We start from the raw sequence: 27,401 nt of genomic DNA, 5'->3' as shown, positions 1-27,401 counted from the left end.
AAAAGTGCATTTTATATTCCGAAAAATAGGGTAACTCATAAAAACATGATATAAGGCAGGCAAAAAGCATCATTTATCACTAAGAACAATCCACTACCTTCGGTCATATAAGCCAAGAGGTGATCAAGCATTTAAAAGGCTCCATGTTGGCTCATAATAACCAGGAAGGAGGGAGGAAGGAAGGTGTACCTGCAAAACATTTTCGTCTTTCTCATGTTCTTCAGTAGCGGTACAGTAAATAAATACTCCCTCCACGTTGTTTTATTATTTTTTTTAATTCCTTTTTTTTTTTTTTTACACAATGAGCACCTTTAAAGGGACTCTGAAGTGAAAATAAACTTATGATATAATGATTTGTATGTGATTTGTATGTGTCAAGTACAGCTAAGAAATAGAACATTAGTAACACAAATAGGAGTCTTGTTTCCAGTACAGGAAGAGTTAATAAACTTCAGTTGTTATCTATGCAAAATAACGGAGCTGTTTTCTGAAGCACTTATCTCAACATGTCTCTCACTGTTTCTTGTTCGTTTACGGTTTTACTGCAGGAAAGTTCAAAGGGTCATTAGCTCTGCTCTGTTTCATAGTTTAACCACTTGCCGGCCCCACAGCCTATGGGCGGCGGCAAAGTGGACGCCAAAAGGACCGCAATACGCCCAAGGGCCGGCGAGTTGTTAACCCCGCGATCGCTGCTACAAAGTGTATAATACACTTTGTAATGTATACAAAGTGTATTATACAGGCTGCCTCCTGCCCTGGTGGTCCCAGTGTCCGAGGGACCACCAGGGCAGGCTGCAGCCACCCTAGTCTGCACCCAAACACACTGATCTGCCCCCCCCCCTGCCCCCTGATCGCCCACAGCACCCCTCAGACCCCTCCCTGCCCACCCCCCAGACCGCTGTTTGCACCCAATCACCCCCCTAATGACCCATCAATCACTCCCTGTCACTATCTGTCAACGCTATTTTTTTTTAAATTCCCTAAACTGCCCCCTGGGGACTCCTGATCACCCCCCCACCCCTCGGATTCTCCCCAGACCCCCCCCCAGACCCCCCCCCCCCTGTTTACTGTATGCATCTATCCCCCCTGATCACCTGTCAATCACCTGTCAATCACCCGTCAATCACCCATCAATCACCCCCTGTCACTGCCACCCAACAATCAGCCCCGAACCTGCCCCTTGCGGGCAATCTGATCACCCACAGACACCATTAGATCGCCTGCAAACCTGCCGTCACATCACCTCCCAAGTGTATTGTTTACATCAATCATCCTCTATCACCACCTGTCACTGTTACCTATCAGATCAGACCCTAATCTGCCCCTTGCGGGCACCCAATCACCCGCCCACACGCTCAGATTGCCCTCAGACCCCCCCTTATCAATTCGCTAGTGCATTAATTACATCTGTTCTTCCCTGTAATAACCCACTGATCACCTGTCAATCACCTGCCAATCACCTATCACCCATCAATCACCCCCTGTCACCCCCTGTCACTGCCACCCATCAATCAGTCCCTAACCTGCCCCTTGCGGGCAATCTGATCACCCACCCACACCATTAGATCGCCCCCAAACACGCAGTCAGATCACCTCCCAAGTGTATTGTTTACATCTGTTCTCTTCTCTAAACACCCACTAATTACCCATCAATCACCCATCAATCACCCCCTGTCACTACCTGTCACTGCTACCTATCAGATTAGACCCCTATCTGCCCCTAGGGCACCCAATCACCCACCCACACCCTCAGACCCCAGCCCTGATCAGCTCGCCAGCGCATTGCTTGCATCTATTCCCCCCACTAATCACACCTTGAGACACCCATCAATCACCTCCTGTCACCACCTGTCACCCCCTAGCACACCTACCCATCAGATCAGGCCCTAATTTGCCCCGTGTGGGCTCCTGATCACTTGGCCAAACCCTCAGATCCCCCTCAGATCCCCTTCCGATCACCTCCCCAGTGCATTGATTGCATCTATTTTCCATTCTAACCACCCCCTGAGACAGCCATCAATCACCTCCTGTCACCCCCCTAGCACTCCTATCCATCAGATCAGGCCCAATACAACCTGTCATCTAAAAGGCCACCCTGCTTATGACCGGTTCCACAAAATTCGCCCCCTCATAGACCACCTGGCATCAAAATTTGCAGATGCTTATACCCCTGAACAGTCATTTTGAGACATTTGGTTTCCAGACTACTCACGGTTTTGGGCCCATAAAATGCCAGGGCAGTATAGGAACCCCACAAGTGACCCCTTTTTAGAAAAAAAGACACCCCAAGGTAATCTGTTAGGTGTATGACGTCAAAAGTTAGCGGAAATTGATTTTTATTGTTGTTTCACAAAGTGTCATTTTTCACTAACTTGTGACAAAAAATAAAATCTTCTATGAACTCACCATACACCTAACGGAATACCTTGGGGTGTCTTCTTTCTAAAATGGGGTCACTTGTGTACAGCGGTACCACATGTGTGGCACTTTTTTGCACCCTAACTGCGCTAAGGGGCCCAAAGTCCAATGAGTACCTTTAGGATTTCACAGGTCATTTTGTGACATTTGGTTTCAAGACTACTCCTCACGGTTTAGGGCCCCTAAAATGCCAGGGCAGTATAGGAACCCCACAAATGACCCCATTCCAGAAAGAAGACACCCAAAGGTATTCCGTTAGGAGTATGGTGAGTTCATAGAAGATTTTATTTTTTGTCACAAGTTAGCGGAAAATGACACTTTGTGAAAAAAAAAACAATTAAAATCAATTTCCGCTTACTTGTGACAAAAAATAAAATCTTCTATGAACTCACCATACTTCTAACAGAATACCCTGGGGTGTATTCTTTCTAAAATGGGGTCACTTGTGGGGTTCCTATACTGCCCTGGCATTTTAGGGGCCCTTAACCGTGAAGAGTAGTCTAGAAAACAAATGCCTCAAAATGAACTGTGAATAGGACGTTGGGCCCCTTAGCGCACCTAGGCTGCAAAAAAGTGTCACACATGTGGCATCGCCGTACTCAGGAGAAGTAGTATAATGTGGTTTGGGGTGTATTTTTACACATACCCATGCTGGGTGGGAGAAATCTCTCTGTAAATGGACAATTGTGTGTAAAAAAAAAATCTAAAAATTGTCATTTACAGAGAGATTTCTCCCACCCAGCATGGGTATGTGTAAAAATACACCCCAAAACACATTATACTACTTCTCCTGAGTACGGCGATGCCACATGTGTGACACTTTTTTGCAGCCTAGGTGCTATCCTGGAATTTTAGCACCTCATGAAACATGACAGGTGGTCAGAAAAGTCTAAGATACTTCAAAATGGGAAAATTCACTTTTGGCACCATAGTTTGTAAACGCTATAACTTTTACCCAATCCAATAAATATACACTGAATGTTTTTATTTTTATCAAAGACATGTAGCAGAATAACTTTCGTGCTCAAATGTATAGGAAATTTTACTTTATTTGAAAAATGTCAGCACAGAAAGTTAAAAAAGTAATTTTTTTGACAAAATTCATGTCTTTTTTTGATGAATATAATAAAAACTCGCAGCAGCAATCAAATAGCACCAAAAGAAAGCTGTATTAGTGACAAGAAAAGGAGGTAAATTCATTTAGGTGGTAGGTTGTATGACCGAGCAATAAACCGTGAAAGCTGCAGTGGTCTGTATGGAGAAACAGGCTCTGGTCCTTAAGGGGTAGAAAGTAGTGTTGGGCGAACAGTGTTCGCCACTGTTCGGGTTCTGCAGAACATCACCCTGTTCGGGTGATGTTCGGGTTCGGCCGAACACCTGATAGTGTTCGGCCAAACTGTTCGGCCATATGGCCGAACTAAGAGCGCATGGCCGAACGTTACCCGAACGTTCGGCTAGCGCTGTGATTGGCCGAACGGGTCACGTGTAGTGTTGGGCGAACATCTAGATGTTCGGGTTCGGGCCGAACATGGCCGAACTCCGAACATAATGGAAGTCAATGGGGACCCGAACTTTCGTGCTTTGTAAAGCCTCCTTACATGCTACATACCCCAAATTTACAGGGTATGTGCACCTTGGGAGTGGGTACAAGAGGAAAAAAAATTTAGCAAAAAGAGCTTATAGTTTTTTAGAAAATCGATTTTAAAGTTTCAAAGGGAAAACTGTCTTTTAAATGCGGGAAATGTCTGTTTTCTTTGCACAGGTAACATGCTTTTTGTTGGCATGCAGTCATAAATGTAATACATATAAGAGGTTCCAGGAAAAGGCTAACCCAGCAGCAGCACACGTGATGGAACAAGAGGAGGGTGGCGCAGGAGGAGAAGGCCACGCTTTGAGACACAACAACCCAGGCCTTGCATGAGGACAAGAAGCGTGCGGATAGCAATTTGCATTTTGTCGCCATGCAGTCATAAATGTAATACAGATGAGAGGTTCAATAAACAGGGACCGGAAACGCTAACCCATCACAGATGTTAATTGTTCATGTTACTTGGTTGGGGTCCGGGAGTGTTGCGTAGTCGTTTCCAATCCAGGATTGATTCATTTTAATTTGAGTCAGACGGTCTGCATTTTCTGTGGAGAGGCGGATACGCCGCCGATCTGTGACGATGCCTCCGGCAGCACTGAAACAGCGTTCCGACATAACGCTGGCTGCCGGGCAAGCCAGCACCTCTATTGCATACATTGCCAGTTTGTGCCAGGTGTCTAGCTTCGATACCCAATAGTTGAAGGGTGCAGATGGATTGTTCAACACAGCTACGCCATCTGACATGTAGTCCTTGACCATCTTCTCCAGGCGATCGGTGTTGGAGGTGGATCTGCACGCTTGCTGTTCTGTGTGCTGCTGCATGGGTGTCAGAAATTTTCCCACTCCAAGGACACTGCCGATACCATTCCCTTTTGGGCACTAGCTGCGGCTTGTGTTGTTTGCTGCCCTCCTGGTCGTCCTGGGTTTGCGGAAGTCAGTCTGTCGGCGTACAACTGGCTAGAGGAGGGGGAGGATGTCAATCTCCTCTCTAAAGTCTCCACAAGGGCCTGCTGGTATTCTTCCATTTTGACCTGTCTGGCTCTTTCTTCAAGCAGTTTTGGAACATTGTGTTTGTACCGTGGATCCAGAAGGGTATAAACCCAGTAATTGGTGTTGTCCAGAATGCGCACAATGCGTGGGTCGCGTTCAATGCAGTCCTAGGCCGAAGAGGTCATAGTCTAGGGTCACAAAACCTGTTTATTGGGCAATTTCAATGGTGGCGAGTCTGACGTACATAAATCGCAGCAATGGCCGTTAGCAAAGTCTGAATCTCACGAAATGTCTCATGCAGGTAGAATACATATTGTTAGACTTGGGCTCCAAAGATGGGTTCCCTACATCTCTGCAAACCAGAGTTACAGGGCTCCAAATTTGGTAAAATCCCCCATAGGCTTTCATTGGGCCTCCTATTTACAGTTTCAAAATCTCACATCTTTTCAAAGGGCAATTACTCAGCAGTGGCAAATTTTCTAGCATTGTAGGGACCCTTAGGGGGAACATGACTGGTGAGTTTCAGACCCCTAGGCCGAAGAGGTCATAGCCTAGGGTCACAAAAACCTGTTTATTGGGGCTATTTCAATGGTAGTGATGGTGACGTACATAAATCGCAGCAATGGCCGTTAGCAAAGTCTGAATCTCACGAAATGTGTCATGCAGGTAGAAGACATATTGTTAGACTTGGATTCCAAAGATGGGGTCCCTACATCTCTGCAAACCAGAGTTACAGGGGTCCAAAATTGGTAAAATCCCCCATAGGATTTCATTGGCTCCCTATTTCACTTTCCAAAATCTCACATCTTTTCAAAGGGCAATGGCTCAGCAGTACCAAATTTTCTAGCATTGTAGGGACCCTTAGGGGGAACATGACTGGTGAGTTTCGGGCCCCTAGGCCGAAGAGGTCATAGCCTAGGGTCACAAAAACCTGTTTATTGGGGCTATTTCAATGGTAGTGATGGTGACGTACATAAATCGCAGCAATGGCCGTTAGCAAAGTCTGAATCTCACGAAATGTCTCATGCAGGTAGAAGACATATTGTTAGACTTGGATTCCAAAGATGGGGTCCCTACATCTCTGCAAACCAGAGTTACAGGGGTCCAAAATTGGTAAAATCCCCCATAGGATTTCATTGGCTCCCTATTTCACTTTCCAAAATCTCACATCTTTTCAAAGGGCAATGGCTCAGCAGTACCAAATTTTCTAGCATATTAGGGACCCTTAGGGGGAACATGACTGGTGAGTTTCGGGCCCCTAGGCCGAAGAGGTCATAGCCTAGGGTCACAAAAACCTGTTTATTGGGGCTATTTCAATGGTAGTGATGGTGACGTACATAAATCGCAGCAATGGCCGTTAGCAAAGTCTGAATCTCACGAAATGTCTCATGCAGGTAGAAGACATATTGTTAGACTTGGATTCCAAAGATGGGGTCCCTACATCTCTGCAAACCAGAGTTACAGGGGTCCAAAATTGGTAAAATCCCCCATAGGATTTCATTGGCTCCCTATTTCACTTTCCAAAATCTCACATCTTTTCAAAGAGCAATGGCTCAGCAGTACCAAATTTTCTAGCATTGTAGGGACCCTTAGGGGGAACATGACTGGTGAGTTTCGGGCCCCTAGGCCGAAGAGGTCATAGCCTAGGGTCACAAAAACCTGTTTATTGGGGCTATTTCAATGGTAGTGATGGTGACGTACATAAATCGCAGCAATGGCCGTTAGCAAAGTCTGAATCTCACGAAATGTCTCATGCAGGTAGAAGACATATTGTTAGACTTGGATTCCAAAGATGGGGTCCCTACATCTCTGCAAACCAGAGTTACAGGGGTCCAAAATTGGTAAAATCCCCCATAGGATTTCATTGGCTCCCTATTTTACTTTCCAAAATCTCACATCTTTTCAAAGGGCAATGGCTCAGCAGTACTAAATTTTCTAGCATTGTAGGGACCCTTAGGGGGATCATGACTGGTGAGTTTTGCCACTGCTGAGCCATTGCCCTTTGAAATGGTGTGAGATTTTGGAACGGTAAATAGGAGGCCCAATGAAAGCCTATGGGGGATTTTACCAATTTTGGACCCCTGTAACTCTGGTTTGCAGAGATGTAGGGACCCCATCTTTGGAATCTAAGTCTAACAATATGTCTTCTACCTGCATGAGACATTTCGTGAGATTCAGACGTTGCTAACGGCCATGGCTGAGATTTATGTACGCCACCATCACTACCATTGAAATAGCCCAAATAAACAGGTTTTTGTGACCCTAGGCTATGACCTCTTCGGCCTAGGGGCCCGAAACTCACCAGTCATGTTCCCCCTAAGGGTCCCTACAATGCTAGAAAATGTGGTACTGCTGAACCATTGCCCTTTGAAAAGATGTGAGATTTTGGAAAGTGAAATAGGGAGCCAATGAAATCCTATGGGGGATTTTACCAATTTTGGACCCCTGTAACTCTGGTTTGCAGAGATGTAGGGACCCCATCTTTGGAATCCAAGTCTAACAATATGTCTTCTACCTGCATGAGACATTTCGTGAGATTCAGACTTTGCTAACGGCCATTGCTGCGATTTATGTACGTCACCATCACTACCATTGAAATAGCCCCAATAAACAGGTTTTTGTGACCCTAGGCTATGACCTCTTCGGCCTAGGGGCCCGAAACTCACCAGTCATGTTCCCCCTAAGGGTCCCTACAATGCTAGAAAATTTGGTACTGCTGAGCCATTGCCCTTTGAAAAGATGTGAGATTTTGGAAAGTGAAATAGGGAGCCAATGAAATCCTATGGGGGATTTTACCAATTTTGGACCCCTGTAACTCTGGTTTGCAGAGATGTAGGGACCCCATCTTTGGAATCCAAGTCTAACAATATGTCTTCTACCTGCATGAGACATTTCGTGAGATTCAGACTTTGCTAACGGCCATTGCTGCGATTTATGTACGTCACCATCACTACCATTGAAATAGCCCCAATAAACAGGTTTTTGTGACCCTAGGCTATGACCTCTTCGGCCTAGGGGCCCGAAACTCACCAGTCATGTTCCCCCTAAGGGTCCCTACAATGCTAGAAAATTTGGTACTGCTGAGCCATTGCCCTTTGAAAAGATGTGAGATTTTGGAAAGTGAAATAGGGAGCCAATGAAATCCTATGGGGGATTTTACCAATTTTGGACCCCTGTAACTCTGGTTTGCAGAGATGTAGGGACCCCATCTTTGGAATCCAAGTCTAACAATATGTCTTCTACCTGCATGAGACATTTCGTGAGATTCAGACTTTGCTAACGGCCATTGCTGCGATTTATGTACGTCACCATCACTACCATTGAAATAGCCCCAATAAACAGGTTTTTGTGACCCTAGGCTATGACCTCTTCGGCCTAGGGGCCCGAAACTCACCAGTCATGTTCCCCCTAAGGGTCCCTACAATGCTAGAAAATTTGGTACTGCTGAGCCATTGCCCTTTGAAAAGATGTGAGATTTTGGAAAGTGAAATAGGGAGCCAATGAAATCCTATGGGGGATTTTACCAATTTTGGACCCCTGTAACTCTGGTTTGCAGAGATGTAGGGACCCCATCTTTGGAATCCAAGTCTAACAATATGTCTTCTACCTGCATGAGACATTTCGTGAGATTCAGACTTTGCTAACGGCCATTGCTGCGATTTATGTACGTCACCATCACTACCATTGAAATAGCCCCAATAAACAGGTTTTTGTGACCCTAGGCTATGACCTCTTCGGCCTAGGGGCCCGAAACTCACCAGTCATGTTCCCCCTAAGGGTCCCTCCAATGCTAGAAAATTTGCCACTGCTGAGTAATTGCCCTTTGAAAAGATGTGAGATTTTGGAACTGTAAATAGGAGGCCCAATGAAAGCCTATGGGGGATTTTACCAAATTTGGAGCCCTGTAACTCTGGTTTGCAGAGATGTAGGGAACCCATCTTTGGAGCCCAAGTCTAACAATATGTCTTCTACCTGCATGAGACATTTCGTGAGATTCAGACTTTGCTAACGGCCATTGCTGCGATTTATGTACGTCAGACTCGCCACCATTGAAATTGCCCAATAAACAGGTTTTGTGACCCTAGGCTATGACCTCTTCGGCCTAGGACTGCATTGAACGCGACCCACGCATTGTGCGCATTCTGGACAACACCAATTACTGGGTTTATACCCTTCTGGATCCACGGTACAAACACAATGTTCCAAAACTGCTTGAAGAAAGAGCCAGACAGGTCAAAATGGAAGAATACCAGCAGGCCCTTGTGGAGACTTTAGAGAGGAGATTGACATCCTCCCCCTCCTCTAGCCAGTTGTACGCCGACAGACTGACTTCCGCAAACCCAGGACGACCAGGAGGGCAGCAAACAACACAAGCCGCAGCTAGTGCCCAAAAGGGAATGGTATCGGCAGTGTCCTTGGAGTGGGAAAATTTTCTGACACCCATGCAGCAGCACACAGAACAGCAAGCGTGCAGATCCACCTCCAACACCGATCGCCTGGAGAAGATGGTCAAGGACTACATGTCAGATGGCGTAGCTGTGTTGAACAATCCATCTGCACCCTTCAACTATTGGGTATCGAAGCTAGACACCTGGCACAAACTGGCAATGTACGCAATAGAGGTGCTGGCTTGCCCGGCAGCCAGCGTTATGTCGGAACGCTGTTTCAGTGCTGCCGGAGGCATCGTCACAGATCGGCGGCGTATCCGCCTCTCCACAGAAAATGCAGACCGTCTGACTCAAATTAAAATGAATCAATCCTGGATTGGAAACGACTACGCAACACTCCCGGACCCCAACCAAGTAACATGAACAATGAACATCTGTGATGGGTTAGCGTTTCCGGTCCCTGTTTATTGAACCTCTCATCTGTATTACATTTATGACTGCATGGCGACAAAATGCAAATTGCTATCCGCACGCTTCTTGTCCTCATGCAAGGCCTGGGTTGTTGTGTCTCAAAGCGTGGCCTTCTCCTCCTGCGCCACCCTCCTCTTGTTCCATCACGTGTGCTGCTGCTGGGTTAGCCTTTTCCTGGAACCTCTTATATGTATTACATTTATGACTGCATGCCAACAAAAAGCATGTTACCTGTGCAAAGAAAACAGACATTTCCCGCATTTAAAAGACAGTTTTCCCTTTGAAACTTTAAAATCGATTTTCTAAAAAACTATAAGCTCTTTTTGCTAAATTTTTTTTCCTCTTGTACCCACTCCCAAGGTGCACATACCCTGTAAATTTGGGGTATGTAGCATGTAAGGAGGCTTTACAAAGCACAAAAGTTCGGGTCCCCATTGACTTCCATTATGTTCGGAGTTCGGGTCGAACACCCGAACATCGCGGCCATGTTCGGCCTGTTCGGCCCGAACCCGAACATCTAGATGTTCGCCCAACACTAGTAGAAAGACTGTGGTCCTCAAGTGGTTAAAATACAGAGTGTAAACTGCAAACATTAGAGAATGATGCAATGTTATAAAAAAATAGCTATATAACTTAAAATAAATAGATGAGACTCTTTGCTACTAATGTCCTATGAATTATCCGTACTACACATACAATTAATTATATCATAAGGGTTTTTTTTCACTTCAGTATCACTTTAAAACTCCTAGTAGTTAAAATAATAACAACATATTAAACATGGACTTACTAAAAATACATCACCAAATATATATGATGGTAATAATACTGTATTCTTCCTGAATTCGGTACAAAGACTCTACAGATAAAGAGATTCCAAGAAAATAAACTATTATAGCTCTAAATCGAAGTATTTTATTTCAGGCCTTGGAAAATCCTGCAGAACAACATTATTTACCTTTATTGCTGTTACGCACACTTATCACCAGGCCTTTTCTTTCTTGTACACTCAATCATTATTGAGCTATGGCTTTACAGGTAGCAGCCAATTCCATTTTAAGGTGACTGAAATGTAATGGACTGGTTATTCGGTTTCTTTCTCTCTTGAGCTCAAACGTAACTCATGTTAAATGCCAGCAGAATCTAAACCACAAATCAACGGGCATTGTGTCCTAGATAAACACTCTTCACAAGGAAGATGTACTGTATAAAATGTGCAGTTCCTGTTTGGATGTCAGCTGCTATGAAAACATAGGTAAAATAGCTCCTGATTAACCTGAAAACAAGCTCTACTGTTAGTGTATTAGTAAAGGAACCTCAAATAAACATATTTAAGATTACTTAAAGGAAAATTCCATGAAGACTTGATCTCTAGTTTACAGGAATGTCAGCGGGAGCATAGCTACAGTGCAGCAACTCCTGGGAATGCAGGTGGGCAGAGCTGTGGCCCATCCTCCAGATTAGGCATTGTTGTGGTTACCCTTATTATGGGTGTGAAGATCATGGTGAAGATCATGGTGGCACATGATGCAGAGGACACACTAATTTACCTTTTTCTTTTTTTTTGGGGGGGGGGGGGGGGGGGAGACAGAGACAGACTATGCGTGTGAAGGTTCCCCTTAAGTATAATCAGAATAATATTATTAATTAGCACAAATTGCATTGTTCTCTATCAAATTAACCACTTCTCTACCACAGGTTTTGTCCCCTTCGAAAGCTCTTCCCATTCATTCGGTAATAACTTTATTGCTAATTATCACATTGAACTGATCTATTTTTTTATTACTTTTTTTAACTAGGCTTTCTTTGGGCAGTTCTTTATGCTAAGAATTATAATATTTTATATGCATTTGACAGGGAAGAAGGAGAAAAAAATCACCATTTCTCAGCTTTCAGCCATTGTAGTTCAAAAATAAAATGTGCTATTGTGCATAAAACAGACATATTTTATGTGCTCATTTGTCCCGTTATTACAATATTTTAATTGTGTCCCTAGTACAATGTATGGCGATAATATTTTATTTTGGGTTAGGGGTAAAGGAGTTAAAAAATAATAAAACATGTATTTAATTTTTCTATGGTAAGTGTATAATGGTGTATTTGGAAGTAGTTTTACTTTTCGGAAACAAGATGGTGCTATTCTAACTCCGTTTTCTAAAATTAGAAAACAGAACCAAGTGTTTATGTGTGTTTACAGGTGTTTATAAACAGGGACGTGGCAGAAGCATGGCAGAAGTTGCTAAGTGGTTAATTTCAGTTTTCGAAGTTGGTCTTAATGATACATGTGCTCGCTACAGGCACATGAGGTCACACACTACCTTTCTTGACAGTTTAGTAGCCTATTTATGGACATCAATTGTACAGTATCATTGCATAATTAAGTTTAGCCATGGAGGGTGGGGCATAGGTGTTATTTCGGCACCAGTGAGTCAGGAACAGAGTGAGCCAAATTACAGCTGACTAGAGATGGCCCGAACCTCCGATTTTAGGTTCGCGATCCGCAAAAGTTCGGCTCGAGCGAACTTTCGGGAACCGCAATAGACTTCACTTTAAAAACTAGAAAAAATTATGCGAGCCACAAAAGTGATGGAAAAGATGTTTCAAGGGGACTAACACCTGGGGGGGGACATGGCGGAGTGGGATACATGCCAAAAGTCCCGGTAAAAAATCTGGATTTGACGCAAAGCAGCGTTTTAAGGGCAGAAATCACATTGAATGCTAAATTGCAGGTCTAAAGTGCTTTAAAACATTTTGCATGTGTATACATTAATCAGGGAGTGTAATTAGAGTACAGCTTCACACTGACACACCAAACTTACTGTGTAACGCACCACAAACAGCTGTTTGTGTAGTGACGGCCGTGCTGGACTGGTGCGCACCATGGCGAGATTGCGCTTCCTCACTCAGTGATGTCAGGTAATGTCTGACTGCCTTATCAACTTTCAATGGTTCTTTCTCTACCATTGTTAAAGCTTACATCTATTTTTTTAAATACTTGTTCTGCTTGCTGTTCAGTACCTGCAACGAGAATCTTATGGAGGGCAAGTCTGCCATTGCGAGTGACCACGGGTAATGGCTGGGGAATCCTGGTTCGATTCCAGTCCGGAGTGGGAGCCAAAGAAACGGCTACCACCCCCGCACATCCAAGGAAGGCAGCAGGCATGGCATGCACATCCCGAGGTAATGACCAAAAATAACAATACAGGAGGACTTTCGAGGCCCTGCTGTATATGTGAAATGAATCAACTTTAAATCCTTTAACGAGAATCTGTTATGGAGGGCAAGTCTGATGGTGCCTTCACTGCAACTCACCAGGTTGGTCACCTCCTCAAACAGCCGCATGAGCCTGCATGCATTTCGCATCAGTGTCCAGTTGTTGGGCCACAACATCCCCATCTTCCCAGATTGTGTCCTTCTACTGTAATTGTACAGGTACTGGGTGACAGCTTTCTCCTGTTCTAGCAGGTGAGAGAACATGACCAGGGTCGAATTCCAGCGAGTCGGGGTATCACATATCAAGCGTCTCACCGGCAAGATGTTTCTCCACTGAACACAACAGGTAGGTATTTGCAGTGACAAGGTGGGTTCACTGAACATAACAGGTAGGTATATGCAGTGATGAGGTGGGTTCACTGAACACAACAGGTAGGTATATGCAGTGATGAGGTGGGTTCACTGAACACAACAGGTAGGTATATGCAGTGATGAGGTGGGTTCACTGAACACAACAGGTAGGTAGTTATATGCAGTACTGGGTATTACAATGTGCACCTGTCACACAGGTAGTCACTGAAAGTGCTGGGCCTGGCAGTGGTACACACACAATATGAATTAGCAAGGCTGTCTATGCAACACAAGTGTCAGTGGGACACAAAGACAAAAAAAAATAGATCACAAGAACAAGATTAGCTCTCAAAAGAGCTGTTGTGGGGTGCTTTCTAAGTAATAAGAATCAGCCAGGAGCAAGCTAACAAGCCTACAAGAGCCTACTCTCACTACTGCAGGCACACAAGTGAGTGTAATGGCCACCACTGCCTGTCTTATATAAGGGGGGGAGTGGCTCCAGGAGAGAGTGTAGCCTGATTGGCTACAATGTGCCCGCTGACTGTGATGTAGAGGGTCAAAGTTGACCCTAATGGAGCATTATGGGGGCGAACCGAACTTCCGGGAAAGGTTGCCTTCGCCGGCGAAGGCGAACCACCCAAAGTTTGCCTGGAACCGTTTGCCGGCGAACTGTTCGGGCCATCTCTACAGCTGACCCTGCTGCCACTCATATTCCTCGGTGGAGTTAAATACTATTCCCCCTCCAAGGCATAGCAACTCAGCGGGAGAGGTTATTCTAGGTCCAGCCCGAACCACAAATTACCATTAATGCTACAGCTGCGCCCAGCTCAGGCGCTCGGCACTGAGCACCAAAACCACCTGCTTTGGGGGGAGGGATGTTGGTTAGGGTTAGTCATAGGGGGTGGCTAAGGTTAGCTGTGGGGAGGGGTAGTTAAAGTGGCCCTGAAGTGGAAGGGAAAACAGTTTCCCTCGTCGTCCTGTTCAGCCCCATTCCAGCGGTGGGACCTCCAAAAATTCCAGCGACAAGGGCTGTGCGTAGGTGCATTGGCGGCTTTTCCGCTTGGGCTCCGGTGGAAATAACCAAGCCCAATCGGGTCCGCTCTACTGTGCAGCCGCAAGCTGCCTGTGCGTTAGAGTGGACACGATCAGGCTTGGCTATTTCCTGCCTAGAGCCGAGCATAAAGCTTCTAGTGCGCCTGTGTACAGTGTTACTGTTATTAATGTTGTTATCTTTGGTTCAGGTGTTGGGCGAACACCTGGATGTTCGGGTTCGGGAAAGTTCGCCGAACATGGCCGAACCCCGAACCCCGAACTCCCCGAACATCCCGCTTTTAGGGGCCCTATGGGGTCGCAGGCATAAGGGGGGAGCATGCCCCGATTGCGGGGGGGGGGTCGGAAATTCCCCCCACCCCCTCCGCTAGCGCTCCCCCCTCTGCCCGCTTCCCCATACAAAAGTTTCAGGAAGTACCGGTCCGGTGGTAGTGGGTGGCTGGCAGTGGGCGGCACTGTGAAGTGAGTGACTGAGGAGGAGGAGTCCGGAGAGTGACGCGTTGAGGGAGGCCGGGCAGCGGGCGGTTCAGCAGTAGTACGGTACTACTGCTGAACCGCCCGCTGCCCGGCCTCCCTCAACGCGTCACTCTCCGGACTCCTACTCCTCAGTCACTCACTTCACAGTGCCGCCCACTGCCAGCCACCCACTACCACCGGACCGGTACTTCCTGAAACTTTTGTATGGGGAAGCGGGCAGAGGGGGGAGCGCTAGCGGAGGGGGTGGGGGGAATTTCCGACCCCCCCCCGCGATCGGAGCATGCTCCCCCCTTATGCCTGCGACTCCATAGGGGGGCAGTATTCGGCCGAACAGGGCCCTGTTCGGCCCTGTTCGGCGGCCAATTAGTAGTTCGGGGCGAACCGGAACTTAAAAGGCCGAACACCATCAGGTGTTCGGCCGAACTCGAACATCACCCGAACAGGGTGATGTTCTGCAGAACCCGAACAGTGGCGAACACTGTTCGCCCAACACTAGTTCAGGGGTGCCAGTGCTGGATTGTGATGGCTGAGGAGGACGATATCAGATATCCTATCATTATTTCTGGATGCCCAAATTTCTGGGCACCCTTTTTTGATATGGGCAACACATACTACAGTTAGTGTTGAGCTTGAATTTTGCATAATTTTGATTTTGCATCAAAAATCACAATATTGATGTTAATTGTAATGCAACATTCCTGCCAATTTATATTATTAAACTGGAGCATATTAATAATCTATGTCTATTTTCCTTTTTTCCCCATGCTCTTAAGTTATTCATCTATGATTTTCCTTGCTTGCTTGCAGAAACCTTCCTTCACTATCATCCCTATCGCTTGCCTGCTGTCCCTTGACTACGAACTTCGTTACTTGAATATTTTAATCTCCTACTGGTACTTCCTGCTGATAAATTGTTATGAATCAATGGGAATGTTGAAATTTGAATAGACCCTAGGAAGATATTCAAACAAACTACAGTGGCGAAGCAGGTATTTTTGATGCAAAGGTGCTAGTCGTTACAGTATTTAGTGCCTCCAATGCAAATTTGCAGCTATGGAGCACTGGGTCTTGTTGTGGGAATTTGACTGTGATATACCTGAGCCCACAGCGTGGATTAGTTATGACTTCAGCTGCCATGTAACCAAACTCAGATGTCGGTAGGGATGGTGCACTGATCGGCTGTGAGTTTAGCTACAGTGTAGCTAATTTAGTGGCAGAGACAGGGTTTAGTGTGAGGGAGTAGGATTGGGGTTTACTATAGGGTTAGTGGTAGGTAATAAGGTAGCAGGGGAGGGCAGTTAGTGTTAGGAGTTAAGAGTCAAGAGGGAGTTTTGTGTTAGGAGTGGAGAGGGAGGATAGGGTTAGGCATATAGAAGGAGATGAATGTTAGGAGTGGAGAGGAAGGATAGTGGTAGGCATGGAGAGGGAGGTGAGTGTAGTGGAGAGACTGGAGATATTCCAAATATTTTAATTCAGCCAAACATAATCTACGACAAGTATATACTGTATATACACTACAGTGGGGCTTATCTGAGTTTCCTGCCGAGTATTCATACCAAGGGGTGACCCAGACATCACCATTTATCCCCTCATACTATTACTGCCACTTTCTCTTGAACTCCATAGGTGGTAAAGCACCTTTGTTCTTAACCACCCTGGCATTCAGTTCCTGGCGGATTTCTGTGCAAAAAGTGAACCGATTCGTTTTTTTCATAACCTTTTTATCTGTAACTGTGTGAAGCAAGGGGCAAGCAAGGGTCTAGTGTACATTTCGAGTATAATAAAAGCTTGAAACACAAAATCGAATCTAATTTTCAAGGGTGTGAATTTGTGTGCCCCTCCATGGCCTTGAGAATGTTATTTGTGATGCAGTATTTATATTAATAAGCAAGGGGGTTACCTTACAGGGCTATCACACGTTTATTTAATAAATAGTGTAAGACGCATTCCCACCAAGCAGTGCATTGCCCATTGATGATGAATAGGGAAATGTGAAATATGTGCCTTATTGGAGCAGGCCAAGTTGGAGTTCAGTTTATTTTTTTTTAGGTCTTAAGCCTCGTACACACAGGGAGGAAAAAGAAAATGAAAATCCAAAGCACAAATAATGACTTAAGGGATATATAAATAAAGGATCCACAATGGTGCTCAAGCATTTTGGACTACCGACATGATGGACCAGATAATCGTTTATCGTCAGCAGTGTGTACAGAGCTATGAAGGATTGTGTCCGTGAAGTCTCCCCTATATCCTGCATCATTGAACGATCCTATAGATTTCTAGTTAAACCCTCAGTGCTAAATTCCAAGCAATCAAAATTGGCTTTCTGCAGTCACCCAGTGCGTAAATGTAATCCTCCCGCGCACATGAAAGAGCACAGCTCTGCAGAGCATTGCTTTAGTTCATTTCAATGTTAATTACAGTTTCTTTCATTTGGTAGTCTAACCTCTTTTATCACGCTTTGCACTGTTGCCTAATTAGAAGTATTTGCTGAGGGCAGCACTGTTTATTGGTGAGCAAAGCAAAATTGGGATTCTTGTTACCCTTGAAATAAGCGCACAATGGCGAAAGAACTGTAATCATCTGCTTTTTCTAAAGTCTTTCCTTTAAGGGAAATAGTCTTAGCAAGGTTTTTTTTACTGTGAATATTAGCATTGAGAAGTTTCAGTCAAATTACCTGTCAAGTCAGAGTCAAGGAGTCAGACCAAGGACGCCTAATCAGGGAAATTATGATGGTCTTTCCAGTAGAATGGACACATTAATAGGAACAAGGTGATTCCAAGCAACTTTTCTGAGACCTTTCAGCAGACATGCAATGGCAATGGCAAGTCAGGGTTCTCTAACTAGATACATTAGGTTCCTTAGTGGGAAAAGGTCTTGGGCTTGCCTCTTCCATTCAGATCATTGAAATGATGGTTATGTTCTGTATTATAACCCTAGTATTTTCCTTAATGAGGAACAGAAATGACATACAGTAGAATGTAATATATTACTCAGGGTACCCAATGTTACGCTATTTATCCTGGTTTCAACATATTGCAGTATATTGGTATGTAACCCAACCAGTGGTCCCCACTATTTATAGTCACAGTTTATATAGCAAGCGGTCCTGGTGCCCACTATTCTTAACCACTTAAGCTCTCAGTCGTTTTCACTTTATGCATCCGAGCAATGTTCACCTCCCATTCATTAGCCTATAACTTCAACACTACTTATCACAATGAACTGATCTATATCTTGATTTTTCCGCCATCAATTAGGCTTTCTTTGGGGGGTACATTTTGCTAAGAGCCACTTCACTGTAAATGCATTTTAACAGGAAGAATAAGAAAAAAACGGAAAAAATCATTATTTCTCAGTTTTCAGCCATTATAGTTTTAAAATAATACATGCCTCCATAATTAAAACACACGTATTGTATTTGCCCATCTGTCCCGGTTAAATTATGTCCCTATCACAATGTATGGCGACAATATTTTATTTGGAAATAAAAGAGCATTTTTTCCGTTTTGCACCCATCACTATTTACAAGCTTATAACAAAAAAAAAAAAAAAAAAGAACTATTTCATCTTTTCAGAGATATTTAAAAAGTTTAGACCCTTAGGTAAATATTTATGTGTTTTTTATTTGTTTTTTATTGTAATGTTTTTTTGTTTTTTTTTATTAAACATTTTATGTGTATTTTTGGGAGGGTGGGATGTAAACTACATACAATGGCATAGATATAGGTGTCCATTAAAGCCAATGGGTACCGCTTAAAAAATAAAAAAGTCAGATACTCACCTAAGGAGAGGGAAGGCTCGGTCCTAATGAGCCTTCCCTCTCCTCTCCCGGTGCCCTCGGTGCTGCGCTGGCTCCCCCGTTTGCGTCCGCCGCCGCAGGGTCTTCGGGAGCACTCGGGCTTCCGAAGACGGGCCGCTCCATACTACGCACGCGCGAGTGCGTCATAGAGGGCGCTCACGCATGCGTAGTATGGAGCGGCCCGTCCTCGGGAGCCCAAAGTGCTTTCGAAGGCTTCCGAAACCTCCCTTCGGTGGCGGAAGTGGCAGTATTTGACCGAACTGGTCGAATACTGCTACGGGGGATCCTGCGCGGGACCAGGCACCGGGAGAGGAGAGGGAAGGCTCATTAGGACCGAGCCTTCCCTCTCCTTAGGTGAGTATCTGACTTTTTTATTTTTTAAGTGGTAAACATTCACTTTGAACAGTGACAATTTAGTGCTCAAAACAGAAAGACAGATCTTAAAGTGAGTCAGGAAAGAGTTAACTGAAGCAGAGATCACTGCTGCCATAAACATCCCTGGCTAGCAAGGGAAAAAACTCATAAATTTAGGGTTAGATAAGAAAGCAATTAACAGGAGTCATTCTGACAGCTTTAGGAGAGAGGGAGAAGTAACTAGCAGAGCTGAAATTCCTCTGTATCAGTAGAGTATTGTACCACGTATCATCCTGATTCAAAACTTCTTGAAATTCCTCAGTGAATGTGTGCATTAAAACTGAATGCAGTTCTGTCTGCTTTACTGTAAACTGGCACTTCTCACATAGCAGCATGTATGTCCATCATACAGAGGACTGGATCATCATCAGATGTGCAGGGATTACGGGAACTCTGGAATTTAGACATCCATGCAGAGCAGGGCGGTGTGCTGCAGACCAGAAAAGAGATGATTTACTTTGACATATGACCTCTTCTCTCTCCAAGTCCTGCCGCCCTTCTTATCTTATCTGATTTTATCACCCTAGGCCATGGCCTTTGTGGCCTCCCCAGAAATCCAGCCCTGCTGGCGATGAGCAGCTATTGCCCCCTCCACGCTGCCCGGCATTCCTGCTTACACTGCTGCTAAGTTCCTGTTCCCAGCTTGATGACGTCATCAAGCCAGGACCCGACATTAGAGCCAGAGTGAGTAGGTATGCCGGGAAGAGCAGAGGAAAGCGACGATCACCGGGGGAACGTCAGGAAGGTGAGTCCCGGTTCTCTTCCTCCCCTCCTTATAGTGATCACTATGCTCGGCCAGCATTTGTAGTGATCACGTGATCAGGAGCCATTTGCCATGGCTCCTGATCATTGAGGGAAGATGTCAGCTGTCAGATGACAGCTTAATCTCCCCTGTTGGGTGCGTGCGATCGCTTCGGGAGTGCTAAAAGCAGGTGGCGTAAATCCTACGTAAGTGCGGCATAGGATTTACGCTTGGAGGTTAAAGTAATAAAACGTACTCCCACTTTCAGAAAATGCAGAAATTAAATATGAACCTGGCATTTTCCTAATCACCTCAGTGTCTATTGCTTTGTGAAATATGGCCTGCATAAATGAAACAAAAATATACTAATGATTTTTGAGAACATAACAGTTCATAATTTATTCTAGCGTGTTAAAATGACCTCATCGGCATTCATTAGGGTTTTATTTGTGAAATGTATATTAGACCTAATTATAGTTTACATCCTGATCCTACACACTAATTAAAGGCTCTCATAAAACTGCTAACTGGCTATAGAGTTCATAATCAATACTTTTATTTATTCTTGATAAGTATTTTGCTATAATGATTTCATGCAGCAACAGCTGAGTTTTTTGAGTATAGTGTTAAGGCTCGTACACACATCCAACAATTTCGCCTAATTGTCGTCTGATTTTGATCTGTTGGATGACAATCAGGTGTGTGTATGCGTGGTAAATAAATAGGAGGGCAACTGATAACAGGGGGTTTTCCTGATCAATCCGGTGGTTCAATTCACACGACTGTTGGTCTCATATTGTGCAGTTGGCCACATGTGTACAAGTTGTTTGGACGATGTGCGGTTGTTTTGAATGCAGCCATATCGTGCAGTCCATCAGTCTGTAGTATACAAATTTGGTAGGCGGAAAATACAAGTGGTGTAATTGCTTAGTCATGTGGTCAAGCAAGTCGTGGAGTTGGTTGTGCACTTTGTTGGACGTGAGTATGAGCTCGCCCCTTACATCTTGAAGTTTGCTAACAGAGAAGGAATACATTTACTGGTACTTTCCAGCTACACCAACTTACGTCTTCTGATTATCACCTGTTTTTAGTCCGTGCTTTAAAAATCATTTAATGGTGAAGGATAAAGGGGCTGCACCAATTGAATGTACGGTACCCCTGAACTTAGGAAAGAAATATTGGCTAGATTCACACAGCCAACACTCTATAAATCTTTTTGCCAAAGACAACCTCTGGATATGCTGCTGAGCATGATCACTCTACTACTTTGGTTGACCATGGCTAGGCCTGTTCTGAGTGGGGCCTGCCCTGTTAAACCACTGTAGGGTCTTGGCCACTGTGCTGCAGCTCAGTTTCAGAGAGTTGGCAATTAGAGATGGCCCGAACAGTTTGCCAGCGGATTTCCGCTGTTTGCATTCTCTGCGAACTGCGGACATATGGCGTGTTTGACCCACCCCTTATACATCGTCATGGAGCCAAACTTTGACCCCTTACCTTACAGGCAGCAGACACATGGCAGCCAATCAGCTAGCACCCCCTCCTGGACCCCCCTATTAAATAGCAGTTGCGGTGGCCATATTGGATTAATTCTCTGCTGGCTGCTGACTGTTAGTGAGAGCAGGGTCAGACTTGCTGCAGATAGGTAGGGAAAGCATTAGCTAGGCCTGTGTTTTTGTTCCTCACTTGCTGTGAAAGCATCCCAAAATGCCCTTTTGAGGGCTACTATATCAGTCTCCTGTTTTTGTGTGTGTGTATGTGTGTGTGTGGGGGGGGGGGGGGGGGGACACTCTACAACCCACTGACACCCAGAGCTATATGCAAACTACTGCTGTTGGTACAATAAAGAGACTCTGTAACAAAAATGTCATTCTTTTTTCTACCATCCTACAAGTTCCTAAACCTATTCTAATGTGCTCTGGCTTACTGCAGCACTTTCTACTATCACCGTCTCTGTAATAAATCAATGTATCTTTCCCCTGTCGGACTTGTCGTCCTGTGTCTGGAAGGCTGCCAACTCTTCCGTGCTGATCTGTTATGCACACCCCTCTCCAGGCCCCCTCTATGCACACTCCCTGCAGCGTCTCTGCTCTCTGATATCAGTGAAGAGAGCTGGATAAAAATCCTCCTCTGTTAGGCTGTGAAAGGAGCTGGCTGACAACATACTGAGGAATTACAGACAGGGGCTGAGCTGTCTGCAGGAATAATCAGCCTGTGACTATTCAGTGGATGAGAGCTGCAGGGGGAAGAAGGTAAACACACAAATGATCTCTTGAGATTCAAAAGGAAGGCTGCATACTGCCTGCTTGTGTATGGATGTATTTTCTATGTGTGGACATACTGTACATCAATCTACTTCCTGTTTTGGTGGCCATTTTGTTTGTTTATAAACAAACTTTTGAAAACTGTTTTTGACTACTTTTAATGCGGCGGGGAGCGGCAAAATTGTGACAAAGGGGAATAGGAGATGTCCCCTAACGCACTGGTATGTTTACTTTTGTGCGATTTTAACAATGCAGATTATCTTTAAGTTGCAGGCACAGTACCACTCCAGAGCATTAATTTTTTTACTGTATTCTGATAGTACTATTGCATTTCTCTGTGTGTGACACTCCACAGCCCACTGACACCCAGAGCTGTGTGCACACTACTGCTATTTTTGTTGCCTCATTAAGTTGCAGGCACAGAACCACTCCAGTGCATTATTATTTCACTCTATTCTGATAGTACTATTACATTTCTCTGTGTGTGACACTCCACAGCTACTACTGCTATTGTTGCTACATAAAGTTGCAGGCACAGTACCACTCCAGTGCATTATTTGTAGGAATGTAATGTGATTTCTGCCCTTTAGGGATTAAAACCTAACTTTACACCAGCTCCGTAATTTTGGTGGGACTTTTGGCATGGATCCTCCTCCGGCATGCCGCAGTCCAGGTGTTAGACCCCTTGAAACAACTTTCCCATCACTTTTGTGGGCAGAAACAGTCTTTGTAGGTTGTAAAATTCGCCTGCCCATTGAAGTCTATGGCGGTTCGCAGGGTTCGCATGTTCGCAAACATTTGTGGAAGTTTGCGTTCCTGACATCTCTATTGACAATCTTCTCCAAGACCATCTTTATGTAGAGCAACAATTATTTTTTATAAGATCCTCACTCAGAGAGTTCTCTGCCATGAGGTGCAATATCAAACTTCCAGGGACAATTATGAAAGAGCCTACGAGAGATAACACCAAATTTAACACACCTGCTCTCCATTCACAACTGAGACCTTGTAACCAGTGGCATAACAATAGACACTGCAAGGGATGCCTCTGCAGGGGGGCCCAGACGCCACAGGGGGCCGGTAGGGGGAAAAGTTTGAGAGACTGACAGCTAAGGGCATGGAGAAAAAAATAAAAGTATTCTGCTCTCACACCATTGTTATATTGACTGCATGTGTCCACCACACAGATAAGGACTCACACAGACTTTGGAATTTGTACACTGTCCCTGCTCCCTAGGGTTCGTAAAAAACATCTGTCTCTCACTGCTGCAAAGTTCTAAAGACTTCACAAAGACTTTACAACTTTTTTTCAAAATGTGACGCCTTTGTTTGTAGACTTTCCCTTTTCAGCAAAAGGATTCCTAGATTCTTATCACACCGGCTAATGACTTTATGGCCTCTGAATACTTTCACAAGGCAATGGAGTGGAGATTGATGTCTGACTGTCACTGCCTCATTGAGAGCTTGTTGTCTCATAAGATCCCCTAATAACAGTATCAATCAGTGACATTCTGAATGTTTTGCCAAAGTTACATTGATACTTTATCTTATGTTCAGCATATCATTGTTGTTCCTCCATATAGCATGTGCTCTCATGTAGTAAAATAATAAGGCTGTGGTGTGTGTATGTATGTACTGGGAACAGGGAGGGACTTGTCGGCTGCAAGGGGCTGGAGGAAGCCCTCGGTAAGTAGATCTAGGGGTAGCATAGATTGCCTGATGTTTCCTTTAAAGGGGAACTGAAGAGAGAGTTATATGGAGACGGCCATGTTTATCTCCTTTTAAGCAATACCAGTTGCCTGGCAGCCCTGCTGGTCTATTTCTCTGCAGTAGTATCTGAATAACACCAGAAACAAGCATGCAGCGAATCTTGTCAGATCTGACTTTGAAGTCTGAAACTCCTGATCTGCATGCTTGTTCAGGGGCTATGGCTAATAGTATTAGAGGCAGAGGATCAGCAGGGCTGCCAGGCAACTGGTATTGCTTAAAAGGAAATAAACATGGCAGCCTCCATATACCTCTCTCTTCAGTTCCCCTTTAAGTCTAAGTGTTTTTATCTGCATGGGGAAAACACATTGGTCCTCAGTTTTCCTGTGCAGAAAGCGAGGGGGATGGGGGGGGGGGGCATCCAAAGTTTCGCGGGGGCCTCATCCAAAGTTTTGCAGGGAGGCCCCAGTGATGTCTAGTTACATCCCTGCTTGTAACACTAACGAGTAATACGACCCCTGGGAGGAAAAATGTCTAATTGGATTGTCAGATTTTTGACATTTTTCACTTACGTGTCTGCTCACTTTTGATGCCAGCAGTTAGGGCTGGTGCACACCAAAACCCGCTAGCAGATCCGCAAAATGCTAGCAGATTTTGAAACGCTTTTTCTTCTTTTTCTGTAGCGTTTCAGCTAGCGTTTTGCGGTTTTGTCTAGCGGTTTTGGTGTAGTAGATTTCCTGTATTGTTACAGTAAAGCTGTTACTGAACAGCTACTGTAACAAAAACCGCCTGGCAAACCGCTCTGAAGTGCCGTTTTTCAGAGCGGTTTGCGTTTTTCCTATACTTAACATTGAGGCAGAAACGCATCCGCAATCCAAAAAATGCCTCACCCAGGCATTTTTCGTTTCTGCAAAACGCCTCCCGCTCTGGTGTGCACCACCCCATTGAGATACATTGACCAAGCAGATCTGCAGCCGCAAGCGGATCTGAAAACGCCCAAAAAGCCGCTCGGTGTGCACCAGCCCTTAAAGAGGAATTTTAACCAAGGGTCGAACTTCATTCCAATCCTACGAGATAGCTTTACCTTTTCTTGAATAGATCAAGTATGTAAGTAAGTATCAAATAGTCTGTATGGCAGATACTAGGGTGAAACCCCTCCCACAGTGTGATGTCATGACCAAGGTCTTGACAGTTTGCTGCCTGTGAACCTCATTGCAATGAGGGAAACAATGGCTTTATCCAATGACCAAGCAAGCAGTATCTCCCTCTGTACATAGCACTCTCAGTAACAAACATTCTGTACAGATCACCTGGCATATGATGACACCACCAGTAATACATTTCAGAATGTAAATCATAGAAAGGAAAGATTTTACAATGGGCAAACACTGACTAAATAACCTATAAATGAATATTGTAAACAATAAGCAATTTTATTCATCATGCTATTTTTACTACAGTTTCTCTTTAAAATGGACCTGAACTCTTGCACAGGACAGAAGGAAACTTAGAGAAATGCTCCCTGTATGTATTTATAGAGTTTAGTCTGTCTAATGACCCCTCCTCTGAGACTATTCGCCACTGTAATTTATATCTCTCAACTGTGTCAGCTGGCTACCTCTGCAGGCCAGCTAATTTGTAAACACATGATGTTAACCGTATGTCTGCTTCCATGAAAGCAGGAAGTAGACACACTGCAGATTTATTGCATTTCTGTAAAGGTTTTTATGCTGTTGCTCATCTTTTAGAGCAGAGAGGATTTCAGGTCCCCTTTAAATGTCTGTGTGTTTAGTTGTTTTGATGGGACAGCAAATCAACACTGTTACACAAGCTGAGGGCTGACTACTTTACATTGTATCAAAAGTGTCATAGCTTTAGTGTTACCCCATGAAAACAGATAATAAAATATTTACAAAAATGTGTGAGGTGTACTCACTTCTGTCCCGGGCACAGAGATGCTTCCCCTTTCCACCCCCCAGGCAGAGCCGGGACAAGGTCCTCCAGCACCCAAGGCTGAGACACCAAAGTGCGCCACTCCATCCCTGCCACCCCAGCCATCACACACTGATTCCTATTAGACTAAGAGGCGCTACAAGTAGTGTTGGGCGAACAGTGTTCGCCACTGTTCGGGTTCTGCAGAACATCACCCTGTTCGGGTGATGTTCGCGTTCGGCCGAACACCTGATGGTGTTCGGCCTTTTAAGTTCGGGTTCGCCCCGAACTTCTAATGGCCGCCGAACAAGGCCGAACAGGGCCCCTGTTCGGCCGAACAGGGCCCTGTTCGGCCGAATACTGCCCCCCTATGGGGTCGCAGGCATAAGGGGGGAGCATGCCCCGATCGCGGGGGGGGGTCGGAAATTCCCCCCACCCCCTCCGCTAGCGCTCCCCCCTCTGCCCGCTTCCCCATTCAAAAGTTTAAGCAAAGTACCTGTAGTGGATGGCCTGGCAGTGGGCGGCACTGTGGAGTGAGGAGGAGGAGTCCGGAGAGTGACGAGTTGAGGGAGGCCGGGCAGCGGGCGTGAGGTCAGAGAAAGGGCGGAAGTACCACAAGGGTACTTCCGCTGAACCGCCCGCTGCCCGGCCTCCCTCAACTCGTCACTCTCCGGACTCCTCCTCCTCACTCCACAGTGCCGCCCACTGCCAGGCCATCCACTACAGGTACTTTGCTTAAACTTTTGAATGGGGAAGCGGGCAGAGGGGGGAGCGCTAGCGGAGGGGGTGGGGGGAATTTCCGACCCCCCCCCGCGATCGGGGCATGCTCCCCCCTTATGCCTGCGACCCCATATGGCCCCCAAAAGCTGGATGTTCGGAAAGTTCGGGGTTCGGCCCGAACATGCCGAACATCTCGGCCATGTTCGGCGAACTTTCCCGAACCCGAACATCCAGGTGTTCGCCCATCACTAGCCACAAGGCCCACAACCTCCCCAACACCTTAATATCTAGTTATCTGGCTTGCAGTCACTGCCATGTATCCCCTTTTCTTATTTCTTTCTGCTTCAAACACAATTAAGAATGACAGCTGAATGAATTCTGCGCCCCCTCCTACACTGCGCCCTGAGGCTGGAGCCTCTCCAGCCTATGCCTCGGCCCGGCCCTGCCCCCAGGCTGTGGGTGCGGGACACAGAGGTGCTTAACCACCCTGGCGTTTTATTTCCCCAGGATTTCCGTGCACAAATTGGTACAATTAATTTTCATAACCTTTTTCCTGTAACTTACCAAAATGAGTCAAGCAAGAGTTTAGTATACAATATGAGTATAATAAAAATGTCAAACACAAATTCTTGTCAAAAATAAAATAAAATGTATTAATGACAAACAGAAATAGCTTGCATTTTTAATCAATGCAGTAATAAATAATAAGTCATACAAATAAATAAAGGCAGAAATAAATGGAGGCAGAAAAACAAATGCTATACCTCAAAATACCTCCTTCGTGTGGTATACCTTGAAACAAGGTACTGCACAAAGTGCAACGTCACAATCCGGTCAATAAGTGCGTGTCTCCTTGTGCACTTTTTTGCCATCAGGG

This window comes from Hyperolius riggenbachi, chromosome 5, assembly GCF_040937935.1.
Source record: "Hyperolius riggenbachi isolate aHypRig1 chromosome 5, aHypRig1.pri, whole genome shotgun sequence".
Lineage (NCBI taxonomy): Eukaryota > Metazoa > Chordata > Amphibia > Anura > Hyperoliidae > Hyperolius > Hyperolius riggenbachi.
This window is presented reverse-complemented; position numbering follows the sequence as displayed.